This window comes from Anneissia japonica, unplaced genomic scaffold (assembly GCF_011630105.1).
Source record: "Anneissia japonica isolate Jap-2015-1 unplaced genomic scaffold, ASM1163010v1 scaffold165_len1371125_cov188, whole genome shotgun sequence".
In the NCBI taxonomy this organism is placed as follows: Eukaryota; Metazoa; Echinodermata; class Crinoidea; order Comatulida; family Comatulidae; genus Anneissia; species Anneissia japonica.
Genome location: NW_022697648.1, coordinates 194,279 through 204,681, shown reverse-complemented (window position 1 = coordinate 204,681; position 10,403 = coordinate 194,279).

Genomic DNA, 10,403 nt, shown 5'->3' with positions numbered 1-10,403 from the left:
ACATATATTAGCCCCAGCCCCCACCCCCATAAATTATATCCTATAGCCACCACTTCCCCTTCTCACACATACACCTTAAAAAACATTCGGACTTAAAATAATTTTTTATTTAAATCTATGCTGTACAAATTAACATTTGAAATCAGGCCCTGTTTTATTTCAATGTGTTGCTGGAGACAAATTGTGTGGTTTTTTTTTGTATTTTTTTCAAAACTAACAGATTTTTTTCCCGAAAGATCACTAGGCCTAGGCCTACTTTATTCGAAACAAGTTAAGTACTAACGTAGGACCACTGGGAGTGCCAATCAAACTAATAACATCTAACCAATCAGAAAAGGCCCGGAATGCGCGTTTATCCTACAAACACGACGTTTACATAAATCAAATAAATCTTTATTGCAATCATAAAACAATAGTAGTGATTGGAATATACAAAATATAAAACAGTACTAGATAAAGAGGCAATATTAATAAATATCAATAGAGAGAAAAAAAGCATTGAGATAATTTAATTAATATATTATTATTATTATTATTATTATTATTTAATCTAATTATTAATTTAATTTATGAATTATTCTTAAAAATTACTCTCAAATTATATTTTTAGTAACATCAAAAATTGCACAATATATATATATATATATATATATATATATATATATATATATATAAATTAAAGGTAATATAAATCATCAATGGTACATATACAGTGTTTAATAAGGACATGATGGAACATCGTAGGCTACCCTGTAGCTTTTCAACGAATAAAGTCCTATGAACATTGTGTAATACAATGTCCCCGACGGGTATTTGGACCTGTTCAACCATGAAGCCTTCGTGGTCTAATGGTTATGACGCTCGCCTTGTCAGCGAGAGGTCGCAGGTTCGAATCCCGTCGGAGATATTTTATTACACAATGATTTTTCATAGGACTTTATTCGTTAAAAAGCTACAGGGTAGCCTACGATGTTCCATCATGTCCTTATTAAACACTGTATATGTATCATTGATGATTTATATTATATTTATTCAACAGTGTTAACGGCTAACTTCCTTCAAAATAATATATATATTAAAGGTGATGCATATATAGGCAAATAAATACGTAAATGAAATACAAAGATATTGTCTTAATTTTCCACAATTTATTGAAAAGTGTTTCTTTGCTAACAATGATCACTTTCCACCTTACCTGTTTTTCATTAAGCCTACTGATAACCCCTGAACGTTTCTTCACTCCGTCTGCTTCAAAGACTGCCTGCAGTACCACAAAACACAACATTAAAATCACAGCACTGATGATAATCAACCTCCTAGAAACTCTTCTCGCGTTAAACGAGCGGCGCCTAAAATTTATCATTCTTAAAGCTCTGAATATTGATTTCATCTTTAAAGATCTTTTCGGCCTATGAGTGTTTTCCTACCGTTATTCTGCATATAGTGTTCTTTCTTTCTCTGCAATAATAATAATAATAATAATAATAATAATATGACGATGACGATAATGATAATTGTAAGGATTGTAATGATAATCTTAATAATAATAATTCTTTTAATCATTGGTACACTTCTCAGAATGCAAAAATTAATTTAAAAAAATAACAAAAAAAAGAAAAAAAAAAGAAGAAAACTCTCAAAACACGATATCAATAATATAAAGTAACTCTATAGACTTACCAAAAAAAAAAAAAAAAAAAAAAAAAAAAAAAAAAAAAAAAAAAAAAAAAAAAAAAAAAAAAAAAAAAAAAAAAGAAGAAAACTCTCAAAACACGATATCAATAATATAAAGTAACTCTATAGACTTACTATGTCTGTTTGTACAACAGAACATTCCTCATTGCCATAATGGGAAGTGATGTTGTAATTGCAACAAAGTCATTAAAAAGTATAAAGTAAGAAACAAACGAAAATCAAAAATACTAAATATTACTAAAGAAAATTATGAAGCAAAAAAAAAAAACCCCCAAAGAACAATGAAAACCAATTTCATGACTAACGCGACGTTAGTATGTGACCCGACCTATAACTGCAATGGTAATAGAGAGGGTGACATGGAGGCTCCTCACCATTGCACGCTATATGAGCCGACCATGCATGGTCAGTGCATTGTAGTTCATAGTAATTCAGTGACTGAAAGCCAAAATTGTTCACCATAAATACGGATTTCAAACATCAAACATAGACATAATTACAACAAAACGTTTTTCTATGAATTTAATATTTAGATTTTATCTCTACAACATACAAAAAGTTTACCAAAATACACACACGGGGTGATTTATAGTAAAGAAAACTAAACTAGTTTATGGGGCTGTTACGCTCTGCCAAAAATATGTGTGCTGCAGTGTCTTGGTTACAAATTGTACATGCATATCACGGTAATTTTGCGTTTAATCTAGCTGCAGTTGATTTAAAGGCGAATTACCTTTATACATGGAGGATTAGCTCCACGTAATGTTGTACCATCTTTGGTGACGCGTTTAAAAGCGTTTAGATAATATCTTAATGTGCTTAGGATCTTGAAACCGAAAAGTCCACTGATTAATCTAAGATAAGATAGTATAATACATACTCCAAGTATCGAAATGCACGCCATCGTGTCGAGATTCAATATTTCGACATTAATATGCCATCATGATCAGGAATCATTTCCTGATGGTGACATTTAATGTCAAAATATTGAATCCCGACAAGAGTGTGGCGTTCGATACTTGGAGTATGTATTATACATTCTTAGGATCTAGACGTGTTGAGAACTAAATGTGCTTAGGTCATTGACATCATGTCAAATACCTAAGCACATCTAATGCTAAACACGTCAGAAACATAAACAAATTCGGCCGGACCTAAATATGTTTAGCTTTTAAACGTGTCACCAAGACTGTATGGACAACATTGCGTGGAGCTTTACGTTTAAATCCTTCACGTTGTTCTTACAGTGTAGGCCTATAGTTTAATCACCCAATTCAATCCAATCAGAACATTTGTAAAGCGCCTTTCTTTGCAGATACGAAGCGCTGCACCCCACATATCCAGGCACCTCACAACTCACAAGCAAAGCGCCTTTCTTTGCAGATACGAAGCGCTGCAACCCACATATTCAGGCACCTCACAACTCAAAAGCAGCCGTGATCATTGCCTAACCCGATCACAGAACAAGTAAACAAATCAAAAGAAGCAGTGGCAAAGTTTGGAATCATAAATAAATAATGCAACAATAAATATAATAAGAATAAAAATTGGATAATTAGATAAATGCAGAGGTGACCTAAAGACAGCCACGTATGGTGAAGATCGAATGTGCACTGGAAGGTTATTCCAGATGAGTGGCGCCACCCGTCGTATAAAATTATTTAAATGGTCCTCATATCAACACAAAGTCACAAAAATTTTAATAAGAACAGGGCGAAAAACCCAGCAAAAAGATAGGAAACGATATGGAAGAAGAGAAAGGAAGAAAACAAAAGTCAGAACAAAAACAACGGCTTTTCGAGTTACTGCTAGGAAAAGCCAATCAAATTACCTATTTAAACAGCAGTTCTTGCAGAAGTTACGTAAGACTTCGTCTTTACAGTGTTGTGGTAGGCTATAGTATCAGACTCTACTTTATATAATTTAGACCTACTGGAGCCTCTCGGTATAGTTATACAGTCACTAGTTATCCGTGTAACATTTGTGCGTTAGCATTTAAACTTAATGCTCCTGATGAAGCAGCACTGTGTTAAAATATTTACCCGATGGTTATAAATGAGCATACAACAAAGAACGTATTGGTGCGTTTACAGGTTATTCCAAATCGACTGTAGACCTCACATAGCCCTGCAAAAAGTATTGTCAAGGTTTAAAGTACCTCTGACACCTATTCTGACAACTACAGCGTGTTTATATTTATAAATATATTATAAACACAATTGTTGGTCATATATTACGAATAAAATTGATTTTGTACGAAAAAAATGTGTTTGAAATTTTACCTTTGTTTGTACTTGCACTAAACACTTTTAAAATCTATATTCCCCGATTCAGCCGATTTGACGCAAGAGAGTTTATTGAAAAGATAGCAGTTACATTTAATAATTTAAATTATTCGGATGAAATACATTTTTATGAAGTTTATCCTCGTTTAAGCTTTATGAAGGCAGTTCATTGCAAGTTTGTACCATATGTGTGTCTTTGTATATGTTCCATCTTACTAGTGGAGGTTCCATCTCTTTTGAATTTCTTTTGAATATAAATTAAATACTGTACTTTAATTAATTTATTATTGCCCACTTGAATTGTATAGCCCTAGGTGCTGCAGTGTTCTTTATGTAGAGCGCCATATTTATGCTTGATGTGATCATTCGGGTCCGATGGCACCTCCAATTTCAAGCAAGTGTTGCAGAGACTTCTTCGAAGTTACTCTGGAGTTAGGTTGTATAATTATGAGAATGAAGAAGATAATTCTGATAGCAACAATAATTTATTGCTTTAAGTACTGCGACAATAACATTCAGAGGCGAATTTAGAAAGTATAGATAAAAGTATTTAGGCCTATTAAAGTTTTCATAGGTTTGTTTTAACGCCAGTTTGTGTTACCTAACTATGTAACTTAATTCATTCTAATTAAAGAGTGCCACGGATTTGCCAATAACAGGCCCTTAAAATTACTACAATGTACATTAATATTTAACACATTTAAATCAAATTTAGATCAATCTTAATATTGTGATTTTAAATAGCACAGGTGGATTTAAGGGGGAGGGGTGGTAAATAAAAAGAAAAAAAAATTGATCGCCGAAACGCATCAGGTTATTTTCCGGCCCCGGCTCCTCCCCCTTTCGGACATCTCTGGATTTTCCCCTGAATTGCTTTACATGCCAGCAACTAAAGAACATAGGCTATTTATTTTTAACATTGTTTTGTGTATATCATTTGAATTTCTTCAATTTCAAACGAATGACCGCTGATTTTCGTGTTATTTTTGTAGTATTTCAAATGAATTTTCTAATCGGATTAAAATCTGGCCGAATTTTGGCCGATATCGAAAAAAAGTTTGGCCGAATTATTATTATTATTATTATTATTATTATTAATATTATTATTAATGATTATTACTTTAAAAGGGCACAGGGCCTATGCCCTAGTTTTAGAGAGCTTTGATAAATACGGTGTACTCAGAAAGAAAGCACATAGCTACCACCACATCCACTAACTTTTTCTAGGCCCCAAAGTGGGCAGCGGACTGGGCTTGAATTGGTGTGCACCTGACCTATAAATGGGCGTTTCAGTCCATGCATCCTATTTAATCAGAGATTAAATTACAGACGTGTTTGTTAGAGAGACAAGTGCGTAAGTCAAAAATAGTAAATAGGGCAATAATACTATTATTTATTATTACTGATGGTGATAGTTACTATGTTGTTGCACTGAATAGTAGAATTCAAGCACTGACATAGTCCACCTAGACAAAATTGCAACATAGACTTTTTGTGCTGTTACTATCTCTAAACCACTTCCCAAACAACATATTAAAAAAGTAGAAAAAAGGACGCATGGGAAATATGCTAATTTGCATAAAACAAAAATGGCAGCCAATTTGTCATGTATTTGGCAGTTCTTGGTAACTATTGATCCTAAAGATATAATTTTGGTGTCAATTTACTCAGAATATGTATATTTATATACACTCTAATGAAACCTTTTAGCATAAAATGACTGCAACTATGGAATATGCTAATTTGCATAAAACAAAATGGCCACCAATGTGTCATGTATTTGGCAGTTCTTGGTAACTATTGATCCTAGAGATATCATTTTGGTGTCGATTTAATCAAAATAATGTATACTTATATACACTGTAATGAAACCTTTTAGCATAAAATGACTGCAACTATGAAATAAAATGCTAATTTGCATAAAACAAAAATTTCCACCAATTTTTCATGTGTGTGGCAGTTCTTGGTAACTATTGATCCTAGAGATATAATTTGGTGTCAATTTACTCCGAATATGTATATTTATATACACTCTAATGAAACCTTTTAGCATAAAATGACTGCAACTATGACTTTTAATCTTCGACCTTCATTTCAAACTTTATTTTGGTCTTAAAATGTTCAGAATATTCATATTTATATGCATTCAATTAACACCTTTTAGCATAAAACGGGTGAAACTATGACTTTTGACGTTTGACCTCAACTCAGCATATGGTTCTTATCTTAAAATGATATCTATGTTTAGCTTATATCGACAATTAATACGCTGGAACTATAATTTAAAAAATACTTAGGTATGAAAATATGCAAAATCTTTGGAATGCTATCACTCGTCTTCTATCTGTTGCGATTCTGGACCTAGGTGACTTGAACAAAGGAATGGGAAACACATTCCAGGCAGAGCTTTCTGCATGTGCATCTTTGTGTGTCACGTAACGGATCCTCTTATAAGATTTTCAGGAGCCGGTGGCAAGATTGTTTGTAGAGGTTCAAATCTACAATGGCTAAAACCCACTCCAACTCTTTCACATTCAAATCTTTGCACTTTTCCATCCAAACGAGAGTTTGGTAATAAACTCGTACACTATGATACTTAGCTGCTGCTGCGGTCAGAGTAGTGTATGTACTTGTACCAATGAATTTCTAGTTGGACTAGCATTCTAGTGGACTCAGCATCTCGATGTACCACACTACCATAGGAGATGACACAGACCTTCTGGTGCTTTTGTGCTTTCATGGTGATCTCAACTCTTGTAATTTTTATTTTAGGTCAGAAGCTAAGCAAACCACCAAAAAGAATATGGAAAATTAATTGGCTTCAGAAGGCACTGGGCCAAGAAACTTGCTACTTGCTACCCTTTTTAAATGCTATGACTGGTTGTGATACAGCATCAAGCTTGTTCGGAGTTAGGAAAGGTGCCGCCAATGGTAGATTTGGACCTCTATAAACTTACTACCGGCTCCTGAAAATCTTATGAAACTGATTCATTGCAACTGCAAAACAGACTGACACAAAGATGCATATCCAGAAAGCTCGTACTGGAATGTTCAGTGGTGTGTGGTAATGCAAGGGAATCAATTGTACAAATTCGCCAGTGTTGCCTCTCGAAGATATATACATATAAGTAATAATATTAACTACTGGCAAATACTCTGTATTTGTTTACGTCAAATCAATAAATGCTCACCATGACATTTGCTCTCTGTTCATCACATTTATTAAGTTGGATCAGCCTCCTGACAATATTACATCATGTGTCTTTTTTAAACTTTCCGGATTCTATTATCTTTGGGGTGGCATTATCTAGGTCACCCTCTCAGGGCGCCCGTTCGTCTGTGGCAGGGAAAATGTGTTTCCCGTTCCATTGTTCGAGTCACCTAGGTCCGGGATCGTAGTAAATCAAAGACGGGTGATGACATTCCAAAGATTGTGCATATTATCGTACCTAAGTATTTTTTTTTATTATACTTCCAGCGTATTAACCAGTGGATATAAGCGATTTATAGATATTATTTTAAGACAAGAACCTTAAGCTGAGATGAGGTCAAATGTCATAGTTTCACCCGTTTTATGCTAAAAAGTGTTATTAGAGTGCATATAAATATGAATATTCTGAACATTTTAAGACCAAAATAAAGTTTCAACGATCTACCATTGTTGAGATATAAACCACACGCTGAAATGAGGTCAAAGGTTAAAAGTCATAGTTGCAGTCATTTTATGCTAAAAGTTCCATTAGAGTGTATATACATCAATAGTAAAGAAGACATGCCAAATACATGACATATTAGTGGCCATTTTTGTTTTATGCAAATTAGCAAATTAGCATAGTTGCAGTCATTTAATGCTAAAAGGTTTCATTAGAGTGTATATACATATACATATACTGAGTAAATTGACACCAAAATTATATCTCTAGGATCAATAGTTACCAACTGCCAAATACGTGACAAATTGGCGGCCATTTTTGTTTTATGCAAATTAGTATAGTTGCAATCATTTTATGCTAAAGGGTTTCATTAGAGTGTATATAAATATACATATTCTGAGTAAATTGACACAAAAATTATATCTCTAGGATCAATAGTTACCAAGAACTGCCAAATACATGACAAATTGGCGGCCATTTTTGTCTTATGCAAATTAGCAAAGCTGCAGTCATTTTATGCTAAAAGGTTTCATTAGAGTGTATATAAATATACATATTCTGAGTAAAATTACACCAAAATTATATCTCTAGGATCAATAGTTACGAAGAACTGCCAAATACATGGCAAATTGGCGGCCATTTTTGTTTTATGCAAATTAGCATATTTCCCATGTGTCTAGATTTTTAAACATTTTCTTAATGGTAATGTTCAAAATAAGTGTCAAGGAAATTAAGTATGATTGTTGGAAAAAATGGTCAACATTTTATTTTGATTTCTCACCCTGACCTTCGCCTGGCGAAGTGGGTGAAGGTGGATCCGCGTCTTTTTAGCATGAATTTTTAAGCCAGGACCCAGTATAGGCCTATTTTGTTACGTTTCTTCACATCACAGAGGGGGGTTCGTCGTCCTCCCCCTGGATCCACCCCCCCCCCCTGGATCCGCCACTGACCTTTGTTTGGTGATGAAAATTTGCCCGACTTCAACCCCCAAAATTTTATAAATAGTTTTTTTTTTAATTTTAAGCAAACATTTTCAAAATCAATCTTAGGCTAATTACTAAATTTAAAGATTGTCAAAAGAGTTGAAAAGTTAAAGTGTAGGCTTACATAGGCAATACAAAAACAATTGCATGGTGGATTTTTGTTTAAATTTAATAACATTAAAAAGACATTAATAATTAATTCGTATAATTTATAGATATCAGTATATATTTATTTAAAATAAAAGTAATAAAATTCAGAAAAAGTGGTCCGGCCAAAGCCGGCGCTGCCGGTACGGTTCCAACGGCCCTGTTCATCATCATCACATCACCAGGCAAAATGAAGCGTCAACAAAATTTCTCATGATAATTTATTAGCGATTTTTGGCAACCATAGAGATCTAATTAATATATGTGATGTAAAATTAATCATCATTGATCTAATATTAATTGCTGTGATGTACTATAGAAAAATAAAATATATTCATCTTTACAGGCTTTTTCTCATACTTTTCAAATTATAATAAAGGAACACGCACTCGAGTCGTGTATATGTTATCAGATGTTTGTGGACAGAAACCGCGGTATCTTGTTATAAAATAAGATGTTCTCTGCCTGTGGTCTTTCGTTAAAATCTGGTAACTTAGGCAGTTCAATTCAACAATTTCCAGGTAGGCCTATCTTCTTGACTTCCTTGGGGATTTACATTGTGGACAAAAAGTCAGGGGGACTACCCTCCTTAAAATAGTTGGGGTACGTGTCCCCTGTCACCCCCCCCCCACACATGCTATTCACCAGAGGACAAAGCTTTATACAGTAATTCGACATCGAATCCTGAACTGCGCGTGATTTCAAACATCTTTTTATAGGAAGAAAGTAGAATAGTAGGCCTATTACAAATCAATCAATCGTCAGCCATTATTAGGCCCTATACTTTTTAAAATGTCAACAAATATTTTACACTGTTATTTGCCAATAATTTTTTTTATTGTATTAGCTATAACAATGTAATTCGTGTTTTTAGGTAAGAAACATATTAAATAGGCCTATTCCTATGTAGGGCCTATTGATGAAAGATCACATACGTTTTACCGATTCCCGAGTCTCAGTGGGTTGTCACGCACTGGGCGAGCCTCACCATTTGTCAATTAATCGTACCTATCATTGTATTTAAAATTTAAATTGTATTACTGTATTGTCATAGAACTTAAGCATCTACCCTGTAATTAGATATTACAGAGGCTACTACAGTATCTAACAATTTCAGTTTTACTTAGGCGTTTTCCTTCTGGGACGTGACGTACGAACTTGCGTACGTACGTACGTGTTGCGTAACAGGGTATACGCAGACTGTTGAAGGTATGTTAACCAATCAAATGCATCAGCGGCAAATCAAATTAAAGGCTTTGATAACCAAGACACACCGTATGCTGGGCGTAACAGCCCAGTTAAATAGTTCAGTTTTCTTTGCTATAAAAATCACCTTTTCCGTGGGTGTATTTTGGTAAACTTTTTGTATGTTGTAGAGATAAAATTTAACTTTATTCATAAAAAAAAACAAAAACGTTTTGTTGCATTTATGTCCAACTTTGGTGCTTCATATCCGTATTTCTGGTGGACTATTTGTTAATAAAATATGCTGTGTATTGTATAAGTAGAGTACTGTGAAATCATTACACAATACATGGTGAAGTAGCCTTAAGTGCAAGTGGTCCCTACTTGTTGTCCGACCGTAAAAAACACTTGTTCCGGGCGTCGGGCGGTTGGGTTCGCTCTGCTCATGCTATTAT